The sequence below is a fragment of the Juglans regia genome, chromosome 11 (assembly GCF_001411555.2).
Source record: "Juglans regia cultivar Chandler chromosome 11, Walnut 2.0, whole genome shotgun sequence".
Taxonomy (NCBI): Eukaryota; Viridiplantae; Streptophyta; class Magnoliopsida; order Fagales; family Juglandaceae; genus Juglans; species Juglans regia.
In genome coordinates, this window is record NC_049911.1 from 21,499,677 (window position 1) to 21,521,063 (window position 21,387).

Consider the following 21,387-nt stretch of genomic DNA (forward strand, 5'->3'; position numbering starts at 1 on the left):
TTTCAAATCTCAAAATAATAATAGTATTAAAAAATAATATTTTATTTAACTTTCATCTAAAATCATCTCATTTTATCTCACTATCCAAAATTCAAACGGAGCCCGAGGATGTTTGGAAAATGAGATGATATGAAAATTTTGTAAATAGTAGTAAGATGGCTTATGAATATTAGTGAGATAGTTTGAGTTAAGTATTTATAAATGAATAAAAAATATTATATAGTTAAAATATTTTTTTTAATATATTATTTTTTGGATTTGAAAAGTTGAATTATTTTTTATTTTTTATTTTTTATTTGAAAGTTTGGGAAAGTTATAATGATTAGTTTGAAAATGTTTGTTTTTTAATGATATTTGGGAAAGAAATTAGATGAAATTAGATAAGATGAGATGAGATAGGATGAGATGAAAACTTTTTTCAAACATTCTCTAGAAGAAAAAATACAAATATTGAGACCATGTTTAGACATTTGAAGTATCTCATAATTTTGTGAATAGTAGAAAATGGTTTGAGTGAAGATGTTTTGTTAGATTTTGATAAATGAGAGAGAATATGTTGAATAAAAATATTAAAAAATTGTTTGAATATAATTTTTATTTTTAAGTTTGTAAAAATTTAATTTATCTTTATGATTGAATAATGATAAAGTAATTATTTGATAAAAAATTTGAAAATTAAAAATTAAAAAAATTATATTTAAGTGATATTTGATAATAAAATTATGAAAAGTTTAGAGACGGTTGTGGATATTGTCTCTTCCATAAAAAAAAAAAAAAAGACATTCACGCTAGTGGAGATTTAAATAGATATGAAAAAGACAAAAAACCATTAGATTAAACATTGTTATGTAATTGTAGAAAGTGCAGGTCGTATTGGTATAGAGAAATGATAATTGTAGTCGTGAGTATATATATATTATGTAATTATTTTTAAAAAAATAAATATATATGACTCAAATTAAAAAATAATAATAATTTTTTAATAGTAAATCTACTCTTTTTTAAAGTTACTGCATATCGCTTGCATAATCCATGACTGCATGTAGCATTACTCATTAGTATATAGACAATATAGGGGGCCATCGAGCATGTACCTTAGGAGTGTCCTAATGCATTTCTATTTTTTAAAAATTACACATATTTACTAGTAATCACCTTTTTAACTATTAAAAAATAAATTAAATCAAATTAAAACACATGAGTGATCAACCGGGGCAAAATTAGGGAGCTACTTAACATTTTCCATAATTATTGATGTAATAGCTATCAAATTGATTCACGATCGATTTATTATGATAAATGAAAAAATAAAAAGGAAGAAAATGTAAAAGATTTCACAAACTAATATGTTGTGCTAGATAGATACTCATTGGATTATGTACATTACTACACCATGTGGAACTTTATATTATATATATGTGTGTATGTTTTTTTAAAGAAGAGAATGATATTCTAATTTTATTAAAACTCTCATTTATTAATACCGTGATTATCATATGCACGTGTTCAAATCTATATACATACACGGTGATTAAGGTTATATTTGGATAGTGAAATATTTTTAAATATTTTGTTAATATCAACGAAAAAGTAATGATAAAATATTTAATAATAATAAATAATAAGAAAAAATATGTAAAAAATAATAAATAATAATAGGACATTACGAGAATATCTCAATATCTAAACTAAGCCTAAGACCTGTGAAACTAATTATGTAGAAGAAGATAATATTACGCTTTTAGCCAATGTTGTCACTTTGTGGATAAAAAAATTAATCAATTATCTGTTTCAACTTTCAACTTCAATTCGGTAGGATCAAGGTGAATGAAGAAAAATGAGACGAATCAAATTAAAAGCGTCGACCCAAAATTCGAGGAAACCAAAACAAGAAATCGAAAAAAGTTTTATTAATATTATTACATACCTATGATGATATAAATGATGTTTATAATCGTAAAATATGAAAGTATTGTATAATTTTTTTTAAAAAAAAATGATATTTATATAAAATAAAAATAAAAATAAAAAATTTTATTTTTTATAATAGATTTCACTCTTTTTTAAAATAATTATATGATATTTACGTACTCCACGACTCTATGTAACATTATTCAAATAGGACACATAAGCAGGTGCTAAGATTGTCATAAATTCAATTATGTCTTGTTGATTACTTGCATTTTTTAATTCTATTTATGAATATTTCCATCTCATACTTTTCCTAATTCGAAAACTCAACAAGAGGAAAGAATTAAAGAAGTTTTAAAATGGAATTTTTAAAAGAATTCAGCGTTTTTAGTTGGTTTCCCTTTTTCTTTTCTTTTGTTCATTAATAATCTAATTAGGAATTATTGGTCAATAAGTTGGTAGAATTTCTTTTTATTTATATTTTTTATAATTTGAAATAGGTTATTTATATTTTTCATCCAAGTTTTCATTGTTATTTCTGAAATTTTCAGATTTTTTTATTGCATTGAAAAATAATTAAAAGTTTAAAACCCTAATTTTATTTCTAGTGAATAATAACCGAAGACAAATGTTAATAAATAGAATCAATTGAATGAGGAAAATGACACATCCCAAAAAAACCAGCTAGAGAGAAGTCAGAGCTTCTCGGTCTAGGAGGTGGTATCACATTTCTGCACTTATTGTTGCTCATTTTCACGCAAACAATTTACACACAAGAGAACTTTTTACAACAACCATCAGAATACAGCTACTTCATTTTCTTTAGCAACTATCAGAATATTTGTTGCTGCTCCATCTTCTTAATCAAATGGATATTGACTCGCTGATCCTCCAGACCAAAGCTCTGTCATGGCATGATCTCAAGCTACAACCGGCTCCAGAAACAGCACAAGCTATATCAGATAAAATCCTGATAGGAAGGTTAGTAGCCGATAGACCATTGAATAAATATGCAATATCATCTGGTATTAAAGCCTCTTGGAATTTCATCCAACATTTCCTAATCGAAGAGATGGATATAAACAAGTTTATATTCACCTTTAGAACTTCCCATGATAAACTAAGAGTGCTTAATCAAGCCCCATGGAATATTGAAGGGCATTTGTTAATTCTCAAACCATGATCTCCGAGTGCAACACTCAATGAAATCAGTCTAAACCATGCCATTTTCAATGTGCAAATTCATGGTTTACCACTTGATCATATCACTCTCAACAATGCCATGGAAATAGGAAATGCTCTCGGTAATCTTATCAAAGTGGAGGAAGATCCTCTTTATGGTCTAGCCTTCAGAAAGTATATTAGGATTAAAGTTGAACTAGATATCACCAAGCCACTTCAGCAAGGATTCACGATGCCGAGGACTGATAATGGTGAAATATGGATTGCTATAAAATATGAGAAACTGTCAGACTTTTGTTATGCATGTGGGAGGCTCGGTCACTCACAAATTTTCTGTGGATTTATAAGTTCGCCCCCAACAAGACTTCTGTATGGTCCATGGATAAGAGCAGAATTTCAAGCTACTATTGACAACACACAAGCATTTCGTCAAACGGGTGATGGGCAAGTTGAAAAAGCAGAGGAATTACACAAACTCTCTACATCGGCCAAGCTTAACAAAGGAAAAAAAACACTCAATGCAAGCCAACAAAAGGGGATTATTCTCAAAGAACAAGATGGACTTACCAGAGATCAAGTCCACGAAATTCCATCCAATAGATTGAGTCTGCAACCATTGTTTTGTCCTTCGCAATTTCTTCAACTGGGCGGAAAACCTACGGAAAAACATGCAGTTCATCCTTATAGCTACAGTGATCAACACTCATTAATTTCCTCACCAAGAACCATTAACTTCTTCACTGTTCAGTCATCTACCAAATCTAGTAACCTCACCTCAAATCAAAGCAAAATATCTCTTTTGTCTTCAAGCTTGAAGGAGCAGGTGGCAGAGGAAAATAACTCTCGGGAACTAAAATCAAACTCGGCAGCTTCGGCTCCATCAATCGCAGCCATAGGATCATCTCATTCTCAACCGACATGGAGAGCACACTGGCAGCAGACATGCACGACTCTATAGCCCTATACTAAACCGAAAGATTATATGGGTCTTGGTATTGGGCTTGGTCTGGGTAAAGGGCCCGATAATATTTCTGATCCACCAATTGAGTCAAGGCCTTTATTCATGGGCCCACAGGATTTAATCCTCGATCGGCCTCAGCAATTCTTCTTTGCCAGCAAGCCCGAGATTATTTACAACTCTTCTTCAGACGTTTCTCTACTCAGCACTTCCATTCCAACAGCTCCATTTAGTTTCTCTGCTCATCTTCCTTCTAGCCTTGAGTCTGAAAAGGCTATGGAATTATTTACAAATCAAGAGAATCCCCAACTGTTAGAAGATTTAAGTATTCACTGTGAAAAGAATCCTATGCAGATTGAAAAATCAGTAAGATTATCTGATGATCCCAACTATAAGGAAAATGTCCTCAGTCAGAACTCAGCTGTATGTATCACAAATGCTCAACGTCACTCTCAAGTCAATATTTCTTCCAAAAGACAGCAACAAGTTGAATTTTCTGAAGCTCCAAAAAGAAAGTCACAGCGTCTCCTCAAAGTGGAACAAACAGATCCAAAACCACACTCTGATGACACTTCAATGGCACTTGCTCTTCTGGAATTACAATCTGGTTTTCTAGGCAAAGAAAAAAAATCTAAAGGAAAAGCAAAAGTCAGTCCTTATAGTAGACCACCAACCCATCCGAAAGGAAAATCCAAGACAGCTAGTGAGGCAAGCTTAAAAATGCCTCCACAGACCAAGTGAGGACAATGGCATGGAATTGCAGGGGATTAGCCCGACCCAAAGCAATCAGGAACTTAAGGGCTAATATTAGGAAATATAACCCAGATGTAATCTTTTTGTCGGAAACCTTGGTGTCGGATGAACGCACCATTTCTATTGTACATAGCTTAGGTTTCCATCTTTTTGTTCACTATCCAGCAGTATGTAAAAAAGGTGGACTGCTTCTTTTGTGACGACCGGGTGTAGAAATAGAACCTGTAAATATAAATATTAATGCAATTTCTGTTTTAGTTTACTCTGATCCTACACATCAACCTTGGATGATTACATATGTGTATGCGCCGGCCCAATGGAACAATAAAGCTGGCTTTTGGAGCCATTTGGATTCATTATATCAAGCTTTTCCAGGGCCTTGGATTTACTTGGGAGATTTTAACGATCTCATTGATCAAAATGAAAAATCTGGAGGAAGACCTATCTATTATAATCCTAATAAGAGTCTAAAAGCTCTTATGGACAGGAATGGTCTTATAGACATTGGCTATATGAGACCAAAATTTACATGGACAAATAATAGACAAGGTCAAGCGCTCATACGAGAGAGATTAGACAGAGCCATTGCAAATCAAGAATGGAGATTACTGTTTTTAGATGCTACTTTGCAACATCTTGCATCCTCAGCCTCAGATCATCATCCAATCCTGTTATACACTACAGCTAATACTCGTCAAGCTCCTTCTTTCAAGTTTGAAGAATTCTGGACTCGAGAACCTTTAAGCCATCAAATAATCAGTGACGCATGGAGTAAACATCACTTCGGCAATCAGTCTTATATTCTATGCAAGAAAATCAAGTCAACCAAGGAAGCTCTCAAAGTCTGGAATAAAGATCACTTTGGGAGGATCAACCACAATATACATCAACTTGAAAGTGAACTTCTTAAAGTACAGGAAGCCGATATGACTCCTTCAAATCAAGAGAAAGAAATATTTTTACAACATAGAATTCACAAGCAAAGAGAATATGAAGAAATCTTATGGAAGCAAAAGTTTAGACTCACATGGCTTACATCGACGGATCTAAATACCAAATTTTATCATCTAAAAACCACCATCCGGCGAAGAAGGAATGCTATCGACTCAATCAAATTGGCGCCAGGTAATTGGTCAATGGACTCTACTGTTATAGAGACTTCTTTTATTAATCATTTTAAATCTATATATTCCTCTTCAAACCCAAATGTTCCGGAACAACTGGATAATCTCTTTGAAAAGCAAGTTTCGGATATAGAGAATGAATCTCTAAGTGCAATACCAGTTGAAGAGGAAATATTAGAAGCTCTAAAACAAATTCTCAGCAATAAAGCTCCTGGACCAGATGGAATGACAGCTTTATTCTACAAGCACTATTAGAATATTGTGAAACAAGATGTTATATTGGCAGTTCAGAATTTCTTTATCAGTGGGAAGCTCTTAAAACAGATCAATCATACCAACATTGCTCTCATCCCAAAGACAAACTGTCCAAATAATCCAAGCCAATATCGCCCAATAAGTCTTACAAATGTCAGCTACAAGATCATAACCAAAATCATGGCCAATCGTCTTAAAATTCTTCTCCCAAAAATCATCTCTCCACTTCAAACTGCCTTCGTCCCAGGTAGAAACATTAAGGAAAATACCATTATTGCTCATGAACTATTCCATCACCTCAAAAAAAAAAAAAAACAGGCAAATCCGGTTTGATGGCTATTAAACTTGATATGGAAAAGGCTTTCGATCAGGTGGAGTGGGATTTTCTCTTTACAGTTATGCTAAATCTGGGCTTCAACCACAAATGGATAAATCTGATAAAGGAGTGTATAACAACAGTGTCATTCTCTATTCTCATCAACGGATCACCAAGAGGTTTCTTCAAATCTCAGAGAGGCATTAGACAAGGAGACCCAATCTCGCCATTTCTCTTTATACTGGTTACAGAAGCACTTTCTAGGATCTTATTAAAGGCTGAAGCGCAACATAAGCTGGAAGGTATTCGAATCAGTAGAAACAGTCCTATGGTATCACACTTATTATTTGCAGATGACACAATCATTTTTGCTAAGGCTACAGAAAAAAATGCTCGAAACATCTCAGAATGTCTTACAAAATATCAAAGCTGGTCAGGGCAGAAAGTAAATTTGAACAAGTCTTCAATGTTTGTCACCAGAAATACCAATCAGGCAACAAAAACTTCTATCTCTTTGTGGCTGCCTTTCAAAGCATCATCAGCCAGAATGAAATATTTAGGATTACCCACTTCTTTTAGCCGGAAAAAAAAAAGAAAACTATAGTGAAATGCTGGGCAAAGTGGGTAAAAAATTGGAAGGATGGAAGTCAAAATTACTAGCTCAGGCAGGCAGAACCATGTTAATCAAATCTGTAGTAAGTACGATACCAACTTACCATATGAATACTTTCCTGCTACCCAAGTCAGTCTGTAAATCTCTTGATGCAGCTTTCAAAAATTTTTGGTGGGGTTTCTCGAAAGACAAAACGCATAATTTGACACTGAAGTCCTGGAAATCTATTTGTCAACCGAAAAAAGCAGGTGGTCTTGGAATCAGATTAATGGAAAAGATGAATCAAGCTATGCTTGCAAAAACAGGCTGGGAACTTAAGCGAACAGATAAATAGTTTGTGGAAGTCTATGCTAACTGCAAAATATCTGAAGAACACAACATTTTGGGAAGCTTCGCAGAAAGCAACAGACTCATCTATGTGGAAGGGAATACTCAAATCTAAAGAATTACTTATGAAAGGCCGATGTTTCCAAATCTATAATGGAGAATCAGTAAATATTTGGTTGGATCCATGGATACCTACACTGATCAATTTCAAACCAAAGCCATTACAAGGTATGGATTTAGAACTTCCAAATCTTACAGTTTCTGATCTTATCATACATAATTCTAGGATTTGGGATGTTCCAAAAATGCAAGCTCTCTTTGATCATCAAAGCATCTTAGAAATTCAAAAAATACCACTACCATTACGAGCATATGAGCAGGATAAAGTGATTTGGGTGTTAAATCACAATGGGCAATATTCAGTCAAAACAGCATATCAAGCTATAATACAAGATCAAGTTCCACTTCAGCAACATTCTTCAATGATACTTTTCAAGCCTATGTGGAGTCTTAAAATCCATGATCGTCATAAGTTACTGATTTGGAAACTTCTATCAAATATTCTTCCTACCAGAACAAGAATTGGTGAAGTCATAACAAACCAAGAAACTGAAGAATGTGTATTCTGTAGCTATGAGAAAGAAACACTAGTGCATCTTTTTGTTGAATGTCCATTCAATAGAATCCTATGGCAACAAAGCAGCTGGCCTCTAAATTTTGCAAACTTGCCTATAGATTCTATATCAGACTGGATCAAAATGATTATCTATCCGGACAGAGAATTGAGACTTAAAAAAGAGGAACGACATCATTTCCAGTTATTTGCAGTCATAATGATAGATTTCATTTGGAGAAAAAGAAATGATATCGTTCATAATCACACTTCTCTATCAATTGAAGAAGAAAGCATTCAGATCAAAGGCACCTATGAAGACTATAAAGCTGCATGGAAGGGAAAAGTTGATCAACAAAGCAAAGAAGAAAATTGGAATCCTCCTCCTCTAAACTATCAAAGCTATTCTTTTGATGCAGCAGTACGGGATCAATTTTCAGTGGTCTCAGCAATTCAAAGAAACCACAGTGGAGATATTCTGGGAATATTAATAGAAAAGGTACAAACTACAATCCCTTTAATTGCTGAAGCAAAAGCAGCGCTGTTAGCAGCCAATATGGCATCAACTTAAGGATTAGCAATCATTGAAGGGGATTCTCAATCAATAATCTCTTCCATCGAAAGTCCAAATATCTCTACATTTTGGAACATATCAACTATTATTAAGGACATCCAGCACTTATCAAATCTTCATCAAAACTGGAAATTTGTCAAGATTCATCGATCCCAAAATCGATGTGCGCACTCTGTTGCGCAGTGGGCAGCTACCAATCTTGTTTTTGGCAGCATACCTATACCTAATATTCCTAGTTGGTTTTTGTATATTGATAGTGGAAAGGACCCTCCTCAAACTCTGTAATTTTCTTTTATATATCATATGCTTGATTAGAAAAAAAAAAAAATAGAATCAATTGAACTTCTACATTGACAATGTAATGGAAAGGCCACCATAGACATATTAGAGTATTAGTATTGAATTATGTAAATGCAAATGTAAAATTTGTATAATTTTACATGATTTTATATTTGGCTATTTCATTTAAAACTTACTCTCACATTGGATTATCTATATATTAATCAAAATAATAATAAAATATTATAAATTTAATAAATTTTTTTAATAATAAAATGCTAATGCTGGTGGGAGGAAATGGAGAGAATAATAAAATAATATTTTAAAGGCACATGGGTGAAATAGAGAGAATTTTTTGGCAGGAGGAACAAACCCAGGAAAGAAATCAGAGGGAAGAGACTGTGTTTGGATGAAAGAAATAGTTTTTTAATAGATTTGGTTGAGCTACAGTGAAGGTCAAATATAACCACAATAGTTAATTTACTATAGCTAAAAGTCATTTTGGTTTACATTTGCATAATTCAATGCAGGCTATTTTTATCTTCTATTAACTAAATTATTCATTTTATTTACATTTGCATAATTCAATGCCAATACTAAAGACCATTTAGCACTTGCCACTTGGCAATCGTGCCACCTACATTGGACCTTTCATATCATACTATTCTTGTGATAAGAGGAGCCACCATCACCATGGGCAACCCAATTTGGGTTGCTTGTGGTGTGTGGTGGTAGCCAACACTCCAGGTGCCTTCCTATTTTGCTTTTTATGTGAATAAATATTTTTAATTTTTTTTAATATTAGTTGGAAGATGGTTTTTTGGGTTTTGGATCTTATTAAGAATTTTTAGAGGTTTTTACATCATAGATGTTGTTTCTTTGGGAATGAAAACATCTTAATCCAAAATTATCTTCAACTTTGGATGGATTTTGGATAGCCGAACATGTCATTCGGTCTTGTTTGATTAAACAAAATTTCTCAAGATTTTTCATTTTTTTTTAAAAAAAAATCCAAACAAACATATTTCTATTTCAATTTTTCATCGAATCGTTACCTAATCACTACTCAAATAAAATTATCAAAACAACTTTTACAAACTCAAACAAAAATACTCTTAAAAATTATGTTCAAACAAATTTTCAACTCTACATATTTACACTTTCATAAAAACTCCAATACGAGCCTCGCTCAAGCATCTTAATCTGTTTTCATTAGAACAAACTACTCAGCATCGCGAGCATCCTAGATCTTCATCATTGCCAAGGTATGGTTGCTTGTGGGACTCATCTGGCAGTCAAGTACGCACAACAAAGTGGTCGAGCTCTATCTCTTGCAGGAGCAGATTGGTCGAGTATGCCTTTCGTTGATTTTGGCCAAGAGTTCCCAGTTGACACTCATCCAATGCAACCCCAATGACAAGCAACAGTCGAGTCTATCTACCATTAACTCCAATCGAGTGCTCCTAGTTAACACTAGCCCACCAAAGATTGTTGCGGGCAACAAAAAGCAAATAACAAAAAGACCGCTCAACCCTCGAGCCGAGCCTCGACACCTCATGCCTTGCTCAAGCATTGCAAATATTGAATGCTTACCAGATGTATTACTACTTGGCTCAGGTTTGCAAGTTTCAAACTCTTGTGATTTCGATTACACTAACTAGTTTGGTTTTTGGACAGTTTTCCAAAACAATAGAGCCCTCGAGTCCATCTCTTGCCACAACATAGAGGTCTAGGCCTGTCTCTCACCACAACAACATAGTCAAGCATCTCCTTCAACAAAGCCAAGTCCCTTGACTCACGGTGAACAACAGGAGATGACAGTCCCTTGGTTGATTTAACCCTCGCCTACGAAGCCGAGTCTTTTAACTCACGGCGAAGAACAGGAGATGACAGTCCCTTGAATGCATCAACCCTAGCCCATGAAGCCAAGTCCCTTGACTACTTCGACCCTCGCCCACGAAGCCAAGTCCATTGACTCGCGGCTAACTATGGGCGATGGCAGTCCCTTGATTGCTCGACCCTCGCCCTCAAAGTCAAGTCCCTTGACTAGCGGCGAATAACGGGCAATGACAGTCCCTTGAATGCTTCGACCCTCGCCCATGAAATTGAGTCCCTTGAATCACAGTCAACTATGAGCGATGATAGTCCCTTTACTACTCGACCCTCACCCTCAAAGTTGAGTCTCTTAACTCGTAATGAACAACTATGGGTGATGACAATCCTTTGAATGCTTCAACCTTCGCCTACAAACTCGAGTCCCTCAACTCTCACATGATGAACAACAGGGGATGACAGTCCCTTGACTGCTTCAACCTCGCCCCTTAAAGTCGCGTGCCCTTGCACCTGCACTTAAGCCATCAACGCCGCCCTTTTCAAATATCGAGTGCTGACACCCATGCCACAACCACTATTAGCAGATTACCTCTGGGAACGAGCTCTTGAGCTCCACAATCACCTCGCATGGGTTACCTTTGGGAACGAATCAACGAGCTCTGCAACTATCTGAGATGGACCTAGGGGGTCGACAGGCTCCCTGACCACTTAGTATGGGCTACAACAAACAAACTCTGACCTCAACACCTAAATGGAAACACCCATAGAAAATCGCCTTAAGGGGCAAAAAACCCACTAACGCCATAAAAAACAAAAAACAAAAATGATCACGAAAATACACACTCTTTGCTAACGATAAAAGATTAAATGTTCGTACAAACAAACTTCCTAGAGGCCTATCTTCAAAGGCCCTTACTACGAATTTCACAAGTCTTTTCGAACTCCTCACTCAAACAATAGAAAACTAGGGACCAGGTCTCAAAATTTATTTTTCTATAGTTTTCTACGGACTATCTTTGCTATGGCTTGACTGTTGGAGGTAAATAAATCAGGCCCAAGATGCACTTGGCCCAGTCCACCATAAATCAATCATTATGATGCAAAGGGAAAAGAAATAAGTGATAAGACAGAGAAAAAACTGAGGAAGGGAAGTCAACATGCAAAAAGTGAGGTGACATAAAGTTATCATTCATCACCACTCCCAAGGGCCATGATGAAAGGGGATCTGATTGGATCAAAGAAATAGATCATCTTCTACCAACCAAGGCGGGACGCCATTTTTTTAGGCTGAATAATGGATTTGCCTTCCAAATGACCAATGAATGTAGGCTCTATGCCGAACCATGTAAACCTGTATGTCTCATTCTCTATTTATATTTCATATATTCTTTTACTATTTATTGCTATGTATGTATGTACGTGCACTATATCAATGCCCAAACCCACCACCATGGGCTTCAGACTGCTTCTTCAAAGCTGAGTCACCTCGTAGACTGGGGATGACTCTTTCTCCCGTTTCGATCTGTTGGGCAATTTTTTTCCATAACAGATAAAACAAAATCAAAGGGGGGCAATGAAACCTAAGAGAAGCCTTTAGGTTTGTTTTTATTAGGTTGCATTCTAATTATAGGTCAATACCTTATATAGAATTACATGAAAATGATGACAAACAACAAGAAGTTGAAAGTTCCACAGCCATGAGCCCATGACATGTATTTCACACGCACATTCAGCCATTTGAAAATAGACAACCTTGTCTTGGTCGTCTTGAAAAGCTTTCTAATTATACATATTTTTAAAGCATGTCATTAGCTTGAGCAATGAGGATGAAAATGAGGTATTCTTAGACATCTTGTCGGAGTCATTTAAAACTTGATGGCCTAGAGCATTAGCATTAGTTTCATCATTTTTATCTTTAAAATTTGATGAAAAGTACATGCTTTCCATAAATAAAAAACCTCCCCATCCATAATCGCATATTGGATTAACCATTGGATTCATCAAAATAATAATATAATATTATATTTTTTATAAGAATATTTTTAATTTTTTTTTTCATATTTTACAATTACAATGACTATATGTTAATTAATAATTTAATTTGATACTTAAATTATGTTTCCCAACTTAAATATATTGTGGCTCAAAATTAGGAAATAATAATTTAAGTAAATAAAATAATAGTTATAGAGTGTAAATAGTGAGTCTTCAAATTTGAAGATGAATTAGAATGTACTGTAGCTCAAAGTTTCAGATTTTAGTATTTGGTGAATCCAATGCAGTGATTTTAAACATAAATTCATCAAATTTTAAAGATTGAACTCATTTGATGAGTCCAATACCAATACTCTAAGACCATTAGCATTAAACTCTGTTGAATCCGTCCAGTATGTATGTACGGAAAGAAACAAATTAATTTGGGTGGGCGGGGCCGATTAAATAAACTAAGATTGATGAGGGAGTGGGGTCCGTGCTGGATAAAAATACTCGTACGTTACAATTTACAACTTGTACCCTTATATTATTTCCCTCATATTTTCCTTCTCTTCTCAACTGCATGTGTCATATATCATCATCTCTTCGTAGTCTTCTATATGATCTATACGTTTGAGGCCCCTCAGAGACCTTTAGCAAAATATGTTTCTCTCCCTCCTTCTCTATCTCTTAATGATCTTTGTTGGTTTTGGTATATGTGATTGAACATCTATATTATATGTGCGTCCAATTTTATTATTACTACAAGAAAACTATTAATTTATTGCCAATTATTTTCTACTAAAATAAATTTATTCACGTTACAAATAGTCATTTTTATCACAAATAACTCGTTATAAATGTTCATTTTGTATTTTTGCGTTGATTTGATTAATTTTTGTTGTTAGTTGATTTTGGCTGTTTTTTAATTTTTAATTTTACATTTTTTTATTGTGACATCTATATATTAAAACTTGATATGTAAGCTATAAATATAAATAAATATATATATATATATATATAAAAGAAATTGTGATCACATCCACTTAAAGTAACATTTTTAAAAGAAATTAAAAATTTATAGTATAAAAAAATTAATACACTCTTGTGCGAGTAGGGATATAGATTACGGAGGCTAATTTTCCCTCGGGAGACCCCCGGCCATCCCCATGGCCACTTCTCTACTCCAACAACTTCTCGAGATTAATTTAATTCTGAGTAATAATTTTTTCATCAATTCATTGCCTTCAAATAATAAAAAAGAACAAGAAAAAAAGGGAGGAGGTTAGGAATAGACCTTGGACAATAAAATAGACAAAAGGGCTGAAAGTGGTTAGAATGTCTTAAAGAAAACAAGAAAATGCTACTCATTACCATTCATAGTACCATACTAATTAGCTTAGAAGAATTAAGCATATGAATAATAACTACCACCAACAGCCACACCCACGAAGCCCACCAAAAAAGAAAAAAAGAAAAAAAATCAACATTACTTTAAAATTAATCACTGTTTGGAGCACATGAAAATTAATACATATTTTCTTTCTTTTAACTTACATGCAAGACAGACCACTTAGATTAATATGATATCCTTAATTAACCCAAAAGAAAGTAGTTATTTCGATCACCAAAGAAAACTGATCTTATAATTGTCAGCAAGCCTGTACATCATGAAGAAGAAGTGCTAGAGTAGGTACAGATGCATGTATGGCACATGATCATACGGGAATTAAGTACGTACGTACATGAGTAAGAAATAGAAAAAGCTGGTTTGATTTGTCGTAAGTATAATATATAATGTAGCATATTATATATAATACTTATATATGTACATCAAGTGCTGAACATGGTACTGCTGCATGCAATATCATCGACGTTCTTGCTCATGGTTTGCTCTATCATGATCATGCTAGCTGATCATGTTGACGGCAAAGAAGGCCGTGTTCGTGACTCGACCAGTATTGACCATAGAACCTGCACATCTTCGCATGGGCAGGACTTCACGTCCTTGTACAATATGTAAATCCCCCTGCCTGAAAGCACACACACAAAGAGAAAGATATTAAAATGATCAGCTTCTTTGATAGAACTAGGAGATATATATGAATATTGGAACATGGATTTGCCACTCATGAACTTGAAGTTGAAGGGGGGAAAAAACAGAAATTTATAAGAATGTATGCAATTGCAGACAAGGAATTCCAAGCAAACGAATCGAAAAAAGATATATAGTAATAATTACAATCGCATGATCTTACTTAGGTACTTAATTTAGCTGGATTTTCAAAACATGATGATCATGAGCAGAAGGAAATTAATAATAATGGACGTACGCTCTCTGTGGCTGGAGTGAAGACGATTCCAGATTTTCTTCAATGGGGAGAGGAGGGACTTGAGCCACCCCATATGGCCAAAGAAGTACAGGCCTTGCCTGGGTACTTACTTTGGTTGAGGGTAGGTGAAAGGTTGGGAAAGAATTAAATAGATGAGGATGCATGAGGGTTTTAAACTCATCATCATGTATGTATAAAACCCTCATCATCATGTATGTAGTTGTACGTGTTTGCTTGGACAAGGGTGTCTTGTTTAGCAACCATTCCCGATCCATTTATCTTCCATTAATTCCTTTAAGGGTAATCATGCAAAACATACAAAATCCTGGCCAATTGGTGCTATGTCTTTATCATTATACCTTCTTCCCTTATGGAAGGATCATCATCTATTAATCATAAACCCAAATTAATTAACCTGCTACATTAACACTACTATTGATTATTTTAATATTTGAAACCTGATCTCCTCAACATTCAAAGACCTTAAGGCCTTATTTGTTTTCACATACCATCTCGTCTTATCATTATAATTTTTTCAAACTCTTAAATAAAATACAAAAAATAATTTAATATTTTCAAACCTTAAAACAAAAATTATATTAAAAAATTATATTTTAATAATATTTTATTTAACTTTTAACTTTCATCTCATCTCATCTGTATAACTAAACGAGATCTAAGTCTTATTAATTCATTTTTATAAAGCAAAGAAATAATATCAGTCCTTGTGCCTCAAGTCACATATTTATGTATGCATAGTACTTGATATCCACACATTAGGTGGGTACTTGATCTTGTTGTAACTTGTCTCTCTTTTTTGTCCACTTCTTGAGAGAAAAAAAAAGTACTATCTATCATCAAGTCTTTACTAAAAAGTTATTGTTCTCAATTTTGACAAGTTAATTAAATAATTATGGCTTAATTAGTTTCTATATTCTGGATAAGGTAATAGCTTATCTCGCAAGCAAAATGTATCATTGCTCTCACCAAGCTAACTAGGCATCTGATGAATATCTCTAGTACTCTGTGTGTGTATATATATGTATGTATATATATATATATATATATATATATATAAATATTTGAAGAATCACCTTGAAAATATAAACAAATTGTAGTAGCTAGATTCAATGAAATTGTATCTGATTATGATTGAATATTCATGTAGAAAGTTCATATATTTTTGTTGGGTAAATGAGCTGATTAATTATGCATTATATATAGATTATGTGTGTATCAAACTTTAGCTAAAACTGTGACTGAAAGAACAAGTCAAAAGTTACCTACACACCCCTATATACTTTTTGACAATAATATAAACCCACAAATAATATAAACAAGCTTAAAAATGTGGATTTTATCGTAGAAAAGTGTCAAAAATTTTAAATTTTTTGATGTGACCTATATTTTAACAAAAATACATATACAAAATTCGTACGTTTAAAATTTATACCCAACATTACCATCAACCTTCTATTCTAAAAGGAAAAATATATTTGTAATCGTGAATTGTGTAATCGTCACATAATCACTTTAAAAAAAAGTTAATAAAATATAAGATTTATATGAAAAAAATTAATTTTTTTTTTCAAAATGATTACGCGACGTTTACGCATTTTATAGTTATATATAGAATTACTGAACTTAAAATGGACTACGCGCGCGCTCGCTAAGATCGAAAATTAAAGAAAGGGACGTACCGGTAATGCAGCATCCCTTGAGCGAGGTTTTACGTAGGTAACGTGGATGAAAGGAAAGTACTATCATATATAGTAATATTTTAGTAAAAATATGCGTGACTTTTAGTCATGTACATTCTACGTACGTAATCGCAGTTGATCATTTTTCACGTTATATGGAAAATGTACAAATTAATTAGCTCTCTCAATCTAAATGACAAGAATTCATTATAAACATATAATTAATTAATGCTGATACCCGACAAGTACTAATTAAGCCAATTCTGATTGGCACGTGTTATTTATTTTATCCCGACGTGACCAATTAGCTAAGCAAAGAATTCCAAGTAAAATGTCAGTGATCATGACATGAAGAGCCACTGTTCGATTCAACCATATATAAGTTACAGTATGTTCAAGTTTCGTATATTTAAAAAAAAAAATGATTTCTTTTATTAAAAAAGATAAATTCTATAAATAAATTTTACAGTATCACTATTATACATTTTTGCCTAATCAATATGTGATTTGTCGTATTTATTTTTCAATCTTAAATTTTAAATATGTATGTATTTAAATAAAAAGATACGTATGGGCCTTTTTACGTAAATTAAAAATCGGATAATTCAAGACATATATATATATATATATATATAGCTAGCAGTAGTACTAGACAATTAAAGGTTTTAGATATGCAAGTAGTTAATTAATAAAAGATTACTTTCGTATATATGCTAATTAGATTGAAAAAGAAAGGGTCGTATTGATGCACCAAAATTGATTGATCATGAGGAACTAAAATCTAGGTGTGTGGGGTGGGTGCCTTTTTAATTGCAGTTCTAGAAGATTGCATGCGGTTTCCCTGTCCACGTTATAGCTTACGTACGGGAACGGACAATTAAACTTATACTGCTGCAACAAACTTCCACCATATAATAATATTTTGAAATAGAAGTTCTCCACTTGGGGCAAAGAGTTTACCAAAAAATTCACAAACAATTATCTATCCTTTTATTTAGAATTTTTTTTTTCATCAGCCATTATTTCATTCTTACACCCCACCGTACACTTTATGTAGACTTTTTTTTTTTTCTATCTCTTATTCTTATTAACAAAAATGAGAGAGAACTTGACAAAAATGAAAAAGAGAGGTCCGATGAGATGAGAGAGAGCTTGAGGAGAAAGATGAGTCCGATGAGATGAGAGAGAGTGAAATGATGGGTGAAAATGATGAGAGATAGGGGGTCTGATGAGGAAAAAAGAAAAAAATTGAAAAGAATTTAAAGAGAGGGAGTGAGGGGTTCGATGAGATGATAGAGTTTGCGGAGAGAGAGAACTTGATGTGAGAGGGGTCCGATGAGATTGAGGAGAGTTGAAGAGAAAGTGAAATGATGGATTATTTTATACGAAGTGTGGGGTGTCTATAATGACTGATCTGTAAAATTACTCATCTTTTTTATTAACCATATATGGGCTTAAAATAGGCTACAATAAAATAATAACCCAAATTCAAATACAAAAACTACTCATGACTACAAAAATAACAACCCAATTTAAAACTACTCAAACCAATCTAATACTAAATCTCAATATTCCTTTTCCATACCCTTAGAGAGACCTTGTCCCTAAGGTCCTTGAGAATTTAATTGTTCGACTTAATAATTACCAGTACTGGGCTTACACTTTTTTCAATTGTTTCAGCCCGGTCGGCCTGTTGGGCTTACCAGTACTGTAGAAGACCAGAGCCCTGCCAGAGAGGAAATGTGAAGTTTAGTGATAATGGGCTCTTGTTTTTGCTCATCTTGGGTAGGCACAGCCTAATTATCTGAATCAAAATCTGAATCAAACCCAAGCGACGCCAGACACAAAACAGGATGATCTTGATGGCATGTTACGAAAACAACGAATTTAATAGAGCTAATTCCGAATATAGAAGAAACTATAAACACCCATATAAAACAAAGAAGAAACTATAAACAACCATAAAAAGTGGCTATCAAAGAACAAACTTTAATAATAATCTATATAAACTAATTAACATATGCTAATTCTAATTTATGATTAAGTTACTTATCTTGTTGTGTTACTTCCTGAATTTTACCTTGTGACCTATACGAAATACAAATATTCACTAACGTTTCTAGAAAAATGTGTCATATTATTTTACTTAATTAATTTCATACACGGAGACTAATTTAACAAATATTATGTTTTATACAAAAATCATTGAATACCAATATCATATAATTAATTAAATACTAATAACACTTTTTTCATTTTCAATTCATAACTTAGTAGCGTAATTAGACTATAAAATAAGTTGCAAAAATCTCAATTCATAAAACAAGTTAGATTTTTCTTATGATTCACATAATTATTCAAATTTACAGAAAATTTAATAGATACTAATATCATTTAAATATTCTTAACATATTTCTTTGTTTTAAATTTACTAATTTAATAGTATAATTATATCAAAGTCTATTAAAATAAATAGCGAAGTGTCATTCATAAAATAGACTTATTTAGATTTAAAGTCAAACTAAAACTAAACTCTTTATTATTTACTACCGAAATCAAATGACAAAAATTAATATTTAATAATATAGATTAATCCATAAATATTTTCTATAAAACATTAATCTTTGGGCTAACATATTTATTCGATTAAAACTAAGCCCAACTTAAAATAATCTAATAGTTTCTAATAAGAATAAAATCAAGTCCAACACATAAACAAAGCTCATGTGAGTCCAAGCCCACTTAAAATATTATAATAGTTTTTGTAATAAAGTATAACCAGGCCAACCCAATTTAAAACACAATACCAATTTAAAACCAACCTTAGGTAAAAATACCAGTCCAAAAACCATTATGCTATGGCTTACATACTAAGGGGCAGAAATGTAATTAAATCATCGAGTGTAAAACATTTTACAAAACTTCATCTGTGAATGAAAAGCAGAAGTAGGGGGGACATACGAGGCTCATCAAGAGAAGGGATGCGGTGACGCTAGTGGCTGGGCTAGTGGCTGAGCAGCCAGTCCAAGTTGTTCCACCACCATCGTGTAAACTTCCTCCATCGATGATGCTCATCCACGGGTGCAAGATGGCGTAGTGTGGTGTACGTGTGACAGTTACTGGAGGGCCTCCATGGTCGTGCATGGTCTGGGCAGCGGAGTCGCTACAATTAGGTGTGTAAAAAAAAAAAAACCAGAAAACTGGTTGAACCTTGGTTCGGTTTGTAATCGGTCTGGTGAGGTACCGGTTCTTAGGAATTAAAACCAGTGTTAAACTGGTGCAGTATCAATTTTAATATTTTAAAAACCGGTTTAAAACAAACCGGACCAATATATATTTTTCATATTATATATAATTTTTTAGAGTATATTATATAAATGCTAAATTGTTAATTAATATAATATGAAATTCTAATCTTATTATTTAAATCTATTAATCCAATAGCAAGATGAGTTTCTTAGCCATTGGTGACCGTCTTTCGTAAAAGCACATTTGGGCGATGGTTTTTCGATCCTAGATCCCACTTGAATCAACATAGCACCACTCTTACTCTTCTTACAACATAAAATTAATATAACATTTTATTTAAGTTAGACATTACTTATACTTGTATAATTAGACACTAATTATACTATTTTAATCTTATTATTCAATTTATTAATCTCACTAATAAGTTATACACTACTTATACTATACTAGTATAATTGAACATTAATGAAATAGTAATGGTTAATAATAAATAATAAATTTTAACAATTAAGTTTAATATTGAAAAAATTATAATATTAAACTTATATAGTGCCACACGTGTAAACAGTAAATCGAAAAATCCGATCGAACCAGACCAAAACCAAAACATTTGAAAGTTACTGAATCGGTCGGTATTAGTTCTTAAATTTACAAACTTGTGTATATCGGTTCAGTTTCAAAATTTATCCAAAACCGAACCGAACTGGACAGGTTACACTTCTAGTCGTGATGGTTCCATCATAGAGTCGCGGCATTTTCTATCGTTGCTGACGGTGCTCTATTTTCCTGCGCAATGGAATGGAAACCAACGTTGGTGGTCCTTTTCTCGGCAGTGTTGGTGTGCAACTGGTTGTTGGCCATGAAGAGCATCATGCGGTGGAGAGAGGTGAGCAGCTGGGCTCAGGGTGTGGCAAGGCCAGCTCAATAGGTTCGTCCCCTAAGGCTAAAATTTTGATTGAGGTTTTTTTTTTTTTAATTAAAATTAAATAAATTTATTGAAATTTTAGTTTTTACATTTCATTTTTATTAAAAATAATTCCAATAGTTTTGCAAAGTAAAATTAATGATTAAGATTTTATACTACATTTTTAACTAATAACCAATTTAGGTGTGGTTTGGATAGTGGGATAAGATGAGATAATTTTAGATAAAAGTTGAATAAAATTTTGCTAGAATATTATTTCAATATTATTTTTTAATATTATTATTATTTTAGGATTTGAAAAACCTAAATTGTTTATTATATTTTGTGTGGAAATTTGAAAAATTGTAATAATGATATTAGATGAAATGAAATATTTTCACTATCCAGTTTTACAAATATAGTTTTATCAAATCTAATTTTACAAGACGTGCTTTATACTCTAAGGGGCCGTTTGGGAACACAACTGTT

General features: G+C 33.0%; 1 long non-coding RNA gene across 1 annotated transcript; it reads right to left on the reverse strand.

Moving 5' to 3' along the window:
- Positions 1–14,327: 14,327 nt before the first annotated feature.
- LOC109018229 lies at positions 14,328–15,219 on the reverse strand. The gene is made up of 2 exons (XR_002000537.2): positions 15,046–15,219; positions 14,328–14,745 (listed from the first exon to the last, which is right to left on the reverse strand). It is a non-coding gene; the product is annotated as an uncharacterized LOC109018229 (long non-coding RNA).
- Positions 15,220–21,387: the final 6,168 nt, after the last annotated feature.